The 7,214-nt window shown below is 32.9% G+C and overlaps 1 long non-coding RNA gene across 1 annotated transcript; it reads right to left on the bottom strand.

Annotated features, from left to right (window-relative positions):
* Positions 1-437: 437 nt before the first annotated feature.
* Positions 438-6,599, bottom strand: LOC116419656. Its single transcript, XR_004229924.1, has 3 exons — positions 6,513-6,599; positions 6,023-6,166; positions 438-720 (listed from the first exon to the last, which is right to left on the bottom strand). It is a non-coding gene; the product is annotated as an uncharacterized LOC116419656 (long non-coding RNA).
* Positions 6,600-7,214: the final 615 nt, after the last annotated feature.

Genomic DNA, 7,214 nt, shown 5'->3' with positions numbered 1-7,214 from the left:
CAACTGGAAAATGGCTAAACAAATTGTAGCATATGATTGTGATGGAATATTATTCTGTATTAGGAAATTAAAAGGAAGATTTTTTCAGAAAAAACCTGAAAGACTTATGTGAACTGATACAAAACAAAATTTGTAGAACTAGGAGAGTATTGTACATAGTAACAGCAATATTGTAACAACAATCAAGACAATTATCCAAGAAAACCCCAAATAACTCATGATGAAAAATGCTATCTACCTATAGAGAAAGAAAAATAACCTCTGAATCTAGGCTAAAATATGTTTTTGATGATTTTATATACATAAATATCAAATTGCTAGTTTTTTCAAGAAGGGGGGGAGTAAATAGAGGGAAAGAATCTGAAACTTTTTAATTTTTTAAATGATTTAATTTTTACATATAATTGGAAAAGATTTAATGAAATAAATAGCCAATATTTTAAAATTTTAAAAAAAAAAGTGCATTCATCAGAATCAATAGAATCTCCTAGATTCTCTGACACATATTATATATTAACAGTAGAAACTTATGGTAGAATTGAAATTTCCTTTCACAGGATATGCTGCAAGCTGGGTTGGTTATCTTCCAAGACACAACTCTGCCAAGAGCCTAAACACCTGCTGCAGTTACCAGCGCAAATATTCATTACGCAACTGAGAAGCAACTCACTGGATGAACCAGCATATGAAAGAAAGTGCCAAATGTGTCCTTAGAAGAGGCTGATAAAATGAAACATATAAATAAATTAAAATGAATGGCTCCAAATTATACACCTGTTAATATGGTAATGTACAGTAATGGCAAAGCCTCAATCAGAAGAACAATACTGAACTATCATATGGTTATTAAACCAAAGCCTGTATTCCACTCTGTATCATCTGAAAAAAAAATATTATTGCCTTACTCTTAAGATCTGGATTAAAGATAATAAAAGTTAAAACCAACTATATCAAGGGAATGGTATCAGGAAAGCTGTCTCTTAACCATATTGATCTGAATGTAGAATCAGTTTGTTTTACCCAGTTCTTAACACCTGCATAAAAGTTTCCTGCTTTAAATGGTAAGGCATAGGTAATTAGGTATGACAGCACAAGAGGAAACAGTCTTCCAAATTAAAGTCAATTTATACTCAGAACAATTCCCTGAAATTGAGAAAACTTTATAAAGTAGCCAGAATTTTACCTGACAGGTAACTTTATTAGGGTTACTACACCTAGGTAGGTAGTTCCACAGCTATGGGCTAAAAATGTCATGTCTGTGCCCAAATTAGCCATATTTCTTCTTCATGTTATCTCCACAGATAATGGGGAAGTACATAAATCCTGCTTTTAATTACAAGCCAGTGCAGTCCTAATTATATTCCCATTTACCTTGGATACTCTAAAAATCTGTCTTTCCACATGCTAATTCCTTTTCTTCAAGGTTTTATGATTCCTGAGAGACAAAGGGGAAATGGGAACAGCAAGACTATATAGTGAATTAATTATGCACAGTCACTAACTATGAAAAAGGGAAGGCAGGCAGGAGAAAAGGGGGGGGGAAGGGAACAGTCAGTGGGGAAAGTGCTATTATTAACAATAATCCTTGTACTTTACCTCTGTCTTTCTGTAGTCAAATGTATATTGCTTAATAACCAAGACATGTCACCTGGTGTTGTGAATGGGGAGAAGCAAGGTTTATATGGAGCAAGGGTCAAATAACATAGTTACTACTCTGAAAGGGTAAGTATCTGAAAGGAAACATTTTATTCATAGGAATTATGTATAATCCTAATAAGCTGTATTTCATCAACTCCTGCACTCATTCTGATTACCATGGATTCAAAAATTCATCCTTACTGAGCTAGGAACTAACTCAATGATCCACTTTTCCAGAAGTGGTCAAACCTCAAGCATATCAGTTTCTATTACCTCCATCTCTTAGGTTATATAATTTAGAGATGGAAGGGACCTAATGGATAAATTAGTCTAAACATCTTATTTTATATATGATGAAATAGTAGAAATTGCGGCAAGGTAGATTTAGTGTTAATGTAAAGACATTTTTTGTTAGAATTAAAAATATTTTTAAAAGGAGTAAGCTGTTTCAAAGAACTGCCTGCACCTGCTACAGTTACTTCCACAGAGATCACTAAAAATCTTTAAAGGGCAGGTTGGAGAACCATATTTTTAGTCTCTTATTCAAATATGAATTTGATTAGATGATCCAGTAAGATCCTTTTCAATGCTGAGATTCTGAAAAAAGGTTTACTTTTTTTTTTTTTTTTTTTTTACTCTAGATCACAAGAAAATTTGGAATTGAAGACAGGTCCACACAAAACTATTTGTAGTTTTGATAGTTACATAATCTAATATAATTTCATAATCAGAAATAAGAAATTATTGTCTCAGCATTGTAGGGAAGTGGATCAGGATTCTCAAATATTATAGCCAAAGGAAGACAAACACTACTATATCAGAAAGGCTTCATGTCTGGTCTTAGCAATATACTATCTATTTAATAGGACCAGCCTATCTATAGAGAAATTTGCAAATAATAGATTGACTACTTGGTGAGAAAGCTAGATGTTATAATTGATAGAGCACAAGATTCATACTGTGTTTGACCCTATGTAAGCCATTTAACCTTAGACTCAGTTTCCTCAGCTGGACAATGGGAGTAATAATAGCACCTATTTCATAAGGTTGTTGAGAGATATATTGAGATTTTACATATAAATATAAAAATACTTTCAAATCTATAAGCACTATATAAATGATAGTCATTGTTATTACTATGTGATAGTAACTCATAAAATAAATAAAAATATAAAATGGTCCTTAATTCTTTGCAACCACCTTCTGCTCTGGCAGTGATGAAGACACAATGGTAGAAAAAGTGCTAAAATCACGCAAGTTTTAGGATATCTATAAACAGTAACTGTGCTTATGGTCCTCTAAATGAGAGTTGCTTGTTCTACTGGAGGAAGTAAATCACAAATCTTGAAATCCTCAGTATAAATGAAAGCAGAAGACAAAATGCAGTCGTGTGTAAATTCAAAGATGGCTCACAAATACTCCTGGGAAGGACAAATGAAAGAGTTTGCCAAGTTGGATTAATTGTGCATCCAAAGACTACTAGAAACTTTTCATGGGAAATAAAGCCATTTTATTGTAGCAATCATGATAGTGTTTGATTAGAGATCATTAAGAAAACAATTGTAGCTTATGTGCTAATATTTGTTGAAGAGGATTAAGACACAGAGATATTCTAAGACTGTGAAAGGACCTCCAAATTAAATAACCAAGTACCTTAATTTTCAGTGACTTCAATATGAAGACAGGTTTAGGTGAAAATAATGAAAAATATGTGGCATTATATGCATCAAGAGTAAGAAATAAGAGGCCAAAGACTTGTAGATGAAACAATTCCCATATCCTTACATCATGAGTACTTTCCTAAAAGAAAGTATTGGAAAGTGCTATCCATCACAGACATACATACAAACACATTAAATTGATTCTTTTAACTTATAAAAAGTGAGTCATTACTGATGTGAGAGTAATTCCTGATTTATCTATCTATTCATTATTAGAACAAAGATCAAAATTAATTCAGAGCCATAAGGAAGAATAAAAATGAGAAAAGACATAAGACATACGATTAAAACTCCAACATGACTTCTTTAAATGAATTTTTGTAGCTGAAAAACTGGAAATGGATAGAAGGAAAAACATCAACATTGATTAAACCCCTTTACATAACTGTCATAATCAATGTAAATCAAGCAACATAATGAGTAAACTAAGAAAGTCTAAAGCCCAATTTAGTTAATAAATGCTTGACCCACTTTCCAATGAGAAAGAAAGAGCAAAAGGGCATCATTGGCTTAGGATATATGCTTGCTTGTAAAATGTTAAAGAAAATAATGGTAGAGGATAATGAACAATTTCACCTAATAAAACACTAAGAAGCAGTAGAATGAAAAAAAAAAAAAAACAATTTTAAAAACTTGGTAAGGGACCAAAACAAAGACATAAGAAAGTCATTTGGAAAGAAATTATAAAGAGGACAATGGATAAGAGATGGAAGAGTTCCACAAAGAATTTCTTTTCTCCTCAAGGAAAGAGGAGTCAGTACATTTGGATTCTAATGTTGCATTCCAAGATACATTCCTAAAAAAATGACATTAAAGAAAACAAAAATGGAAATATACCAAATATAAAGAAAGGAGAACCATGCCAGAAGTGATGATTTTGAGGGTACTGAAGGATCATTTTGCAAGATATCTTAAAAAAGAAATATTTCCCAAAGACATGAAAGAATCTCAGTTCCTAACTACCAAGAGAGGTTACCTAAAGAACATTAGGAAATTATGCCCAAAGTGCTATAAAACTGCACATGAACTTTGACTAAGCAATACCACTACTAGATTTGTATCACAAAGAGATCATAAAAAAGAAAAACACCTATTTGTACAAAGATAAATATTCATAATAACTCTTTCTGTGGTGACAAAGAATTGGAAATTGAAGGGATGCCTATCATTTGGGGAATGGCTAAAGAAGGTATGGTATAGAGGGACAGCTAGTTGGTGTAGTGGATAGAGCACCAGCCCTGAAGTCAAGAAGATCCGAGTTCAAATGTGCCCTTAGATATTTAATACTTCCTGGCTGTATGACCCTGGGCAAGTCACTTAATCCCAATTGCCTCAGGGGGAAAAAAAAAAGGTATTGTATAGGTTGTGATGGAAAATTGTGCTATAAGAAAGCATGACCAGGACGATTTCAGAAATACCCTAGAAGATTTACATGAATTGATACAAAGTAAAGTGATCTGAACTAGGAGAATCATGTACACAGAAACAAACAATTGTAAGGATGAATAATTGTTAAAGACTTTTCTGATGAAGAAATGATCCAAGAGAATTCCAAAGAACAATGTGGTTGTTATTCCCTAAAAGAAATCTGTAATTACTCAAAAGATTAAGATCTAACTATCTATACCACCAAATGAATGAAGAAAGTTTATTGTTTAAATCAGAAGTGTCAAATGTGCCTCAAAAAATGCATGGGATGCTCAACACTTTCAGATGCTGCCTAAAGAAGTTTGAAATGTAATTGCAAAATATTTAATAAAACTTTGCTAATGGTAATGTGTGATTTTGAAGTCAATATGTGGTCCCCTTCCCCCACACACACATACAAACCTCATTTCTAAGAGTTTGATGATAAAAAAATAAACTAAGCATATAAATGAGCAAAGAAAAGGAGAATTGACAACAATTGTCTTTGAAAGATTACAAAATTACTTTAATGAACCCAAATTTCTCCCTGAAAAAAAATCATTTTTTCTAACAATACTCCTTTGGTGATGTTGTATCATAGCAAACTTTGAAATATTATAGTCTCTGAAAATGAAATTAGAAATCACCCATTTGGTGATAAGTGCTTTGGGGACATGAGCTGACAATTGCAATTAGGAGTATAATTATCTTGTCAGAGTCAGAATATCAACAAATAAATTATCTGACAGAAAAATAATATGGCTGGTTCTATAGCAAGAGTGAGGGATAACCAAAGAATGGCCAGTGTATTCTACTATTATATTTAAGTCAAGAGATCATTAAGGAAATCTCCTCTGGTAAGCCTACAGGAAAAGATGAGCATCATTTTTAAAAAGAGAAACAGGCAATGATATATTTAGAGATACAGTTTTGGAAGGAATGGTTACATCAAGAGACCACAGCCATATTGGAGAATTTGAGTATCAAATATAATAATTACACAATCTAAAAATTTGAATTAGACACATGTGGCTTCTCTTCTCATGAGGAAAATCTACTTTATAAGACTGCCTGGTAAACATAACAATGGAATAAATTGAAGCTACATGATTTCAGTGCACAGACCCTTCTATATTCTCAAGATATTATCCTTTCTCTGTCCTTTCTTTATCACCAAAATTTCTGGAAAAAAAGTCTGCACTCACTTACTACTCTCTTCTCACACTTCTCTGACCTCTTGCCATTTGAATTCTTACCTCATCACTGAAGGGATCTTCATTTCAATCTCTTTTGATGTATTATCCATCTATAGTAGCCCCCCAACTGTGGTGAACTCCAATACTCTTTGTTGGATCTTTTTTTTAATCCATAGCTTTTTCTCATGGTGATCTCATCAGAGCCTGTGAGTCCAATTATCATCTATAAGTATATAACTTCCAGCATGGCATACCTAGCTCTAATCTTTCCTCAACTCTAATCTCACATCACCAATTATTTATTGAATACTTTGAACTGGATGTGCTAATCCCATCTCAAATTCAACATGTATAAAACAGACTTTATTATCTTTACCTGCACAAAACCACCCCTCTTTATAATTTTTTTCTATTTCTTTTAAGGGTACCAATAAACTTTCAATCAACCTGGTCCACAATCTCAAATAATTTCCCTATTTCTTTAGCTTCCTCATTTCCCATATCTAATCAGGTGTCAAATTTTGTCATTTCTATTGCCATGTCATCTCACCTTCTCTTCACTCAAATAACTTCTATCAGTCCTAGAGAGAATGTAGAAATAACTCCATATCACCTCTCACCTTGGCTGTTGTAAACCACTTTTAATTGGTTTTCCTGACTCATCTCTCTCTTCTCCAATTTATCTTCTATAAAACTGCAGATTAATCTCATCATCTGAAAACTATTATCATCATTTGCTAACTGATTTCATATCCCAATGATGTAATAATAGGGAAGAGCTGAGATGATACGTAGTCCACTTCCTGATTAAATCATCTATCAGTTGAGATTGTGAGCCAAATAACATATTTTCTTTATGGTGAAGTGGGTTTCAGGTAGGGAAGTCCAAACGATCATTATATTAAACTGATGTCATAGATTTTGTTTTTGGTTTTACTTTCTGGCCACTCAGAAGAAGACACACTTATGTTACTTGAAAGTGAAAATGGGAAACAGAAAAGAGTATAAGATAGTAAAGGGTGATGGCTTAAAAAACAATTAAAGGTTTGAGAGATTGGAAATCATGATGTAGATGGAGAACAGAATTTAGTGATTGAAAGACTGGAGGCAAGGTGGAATGGCAATAGATTGTGATAAGAACATGGAAATGGTGCCTCTATGGGTGATGGTAAGATCAAGAGTATGACCATCTTTGTAAATGGCTGAGATGTGATAGTGAAGGAGATCATGTAAAATGAGTAAATTGAGCAAC

Source organism: Sarcophilus harrisii, chromosome 5 (genome assembly GCF_902635505.1).
Source record: "Sarcophilus harrisii chromosome 5, mSarHar1.11, whole genome shotgun sequence".
Taxonomy (NCBI): Eukaryota; Metazoa; Chordata; class Mammalia; order Dasyuromorphia; family Dasyuridae; genus Sarcophilus; species Sarcophilus harrisii.
This window is presented reverse-complemented; position numbering and strand designations above follow the sequence as displayed.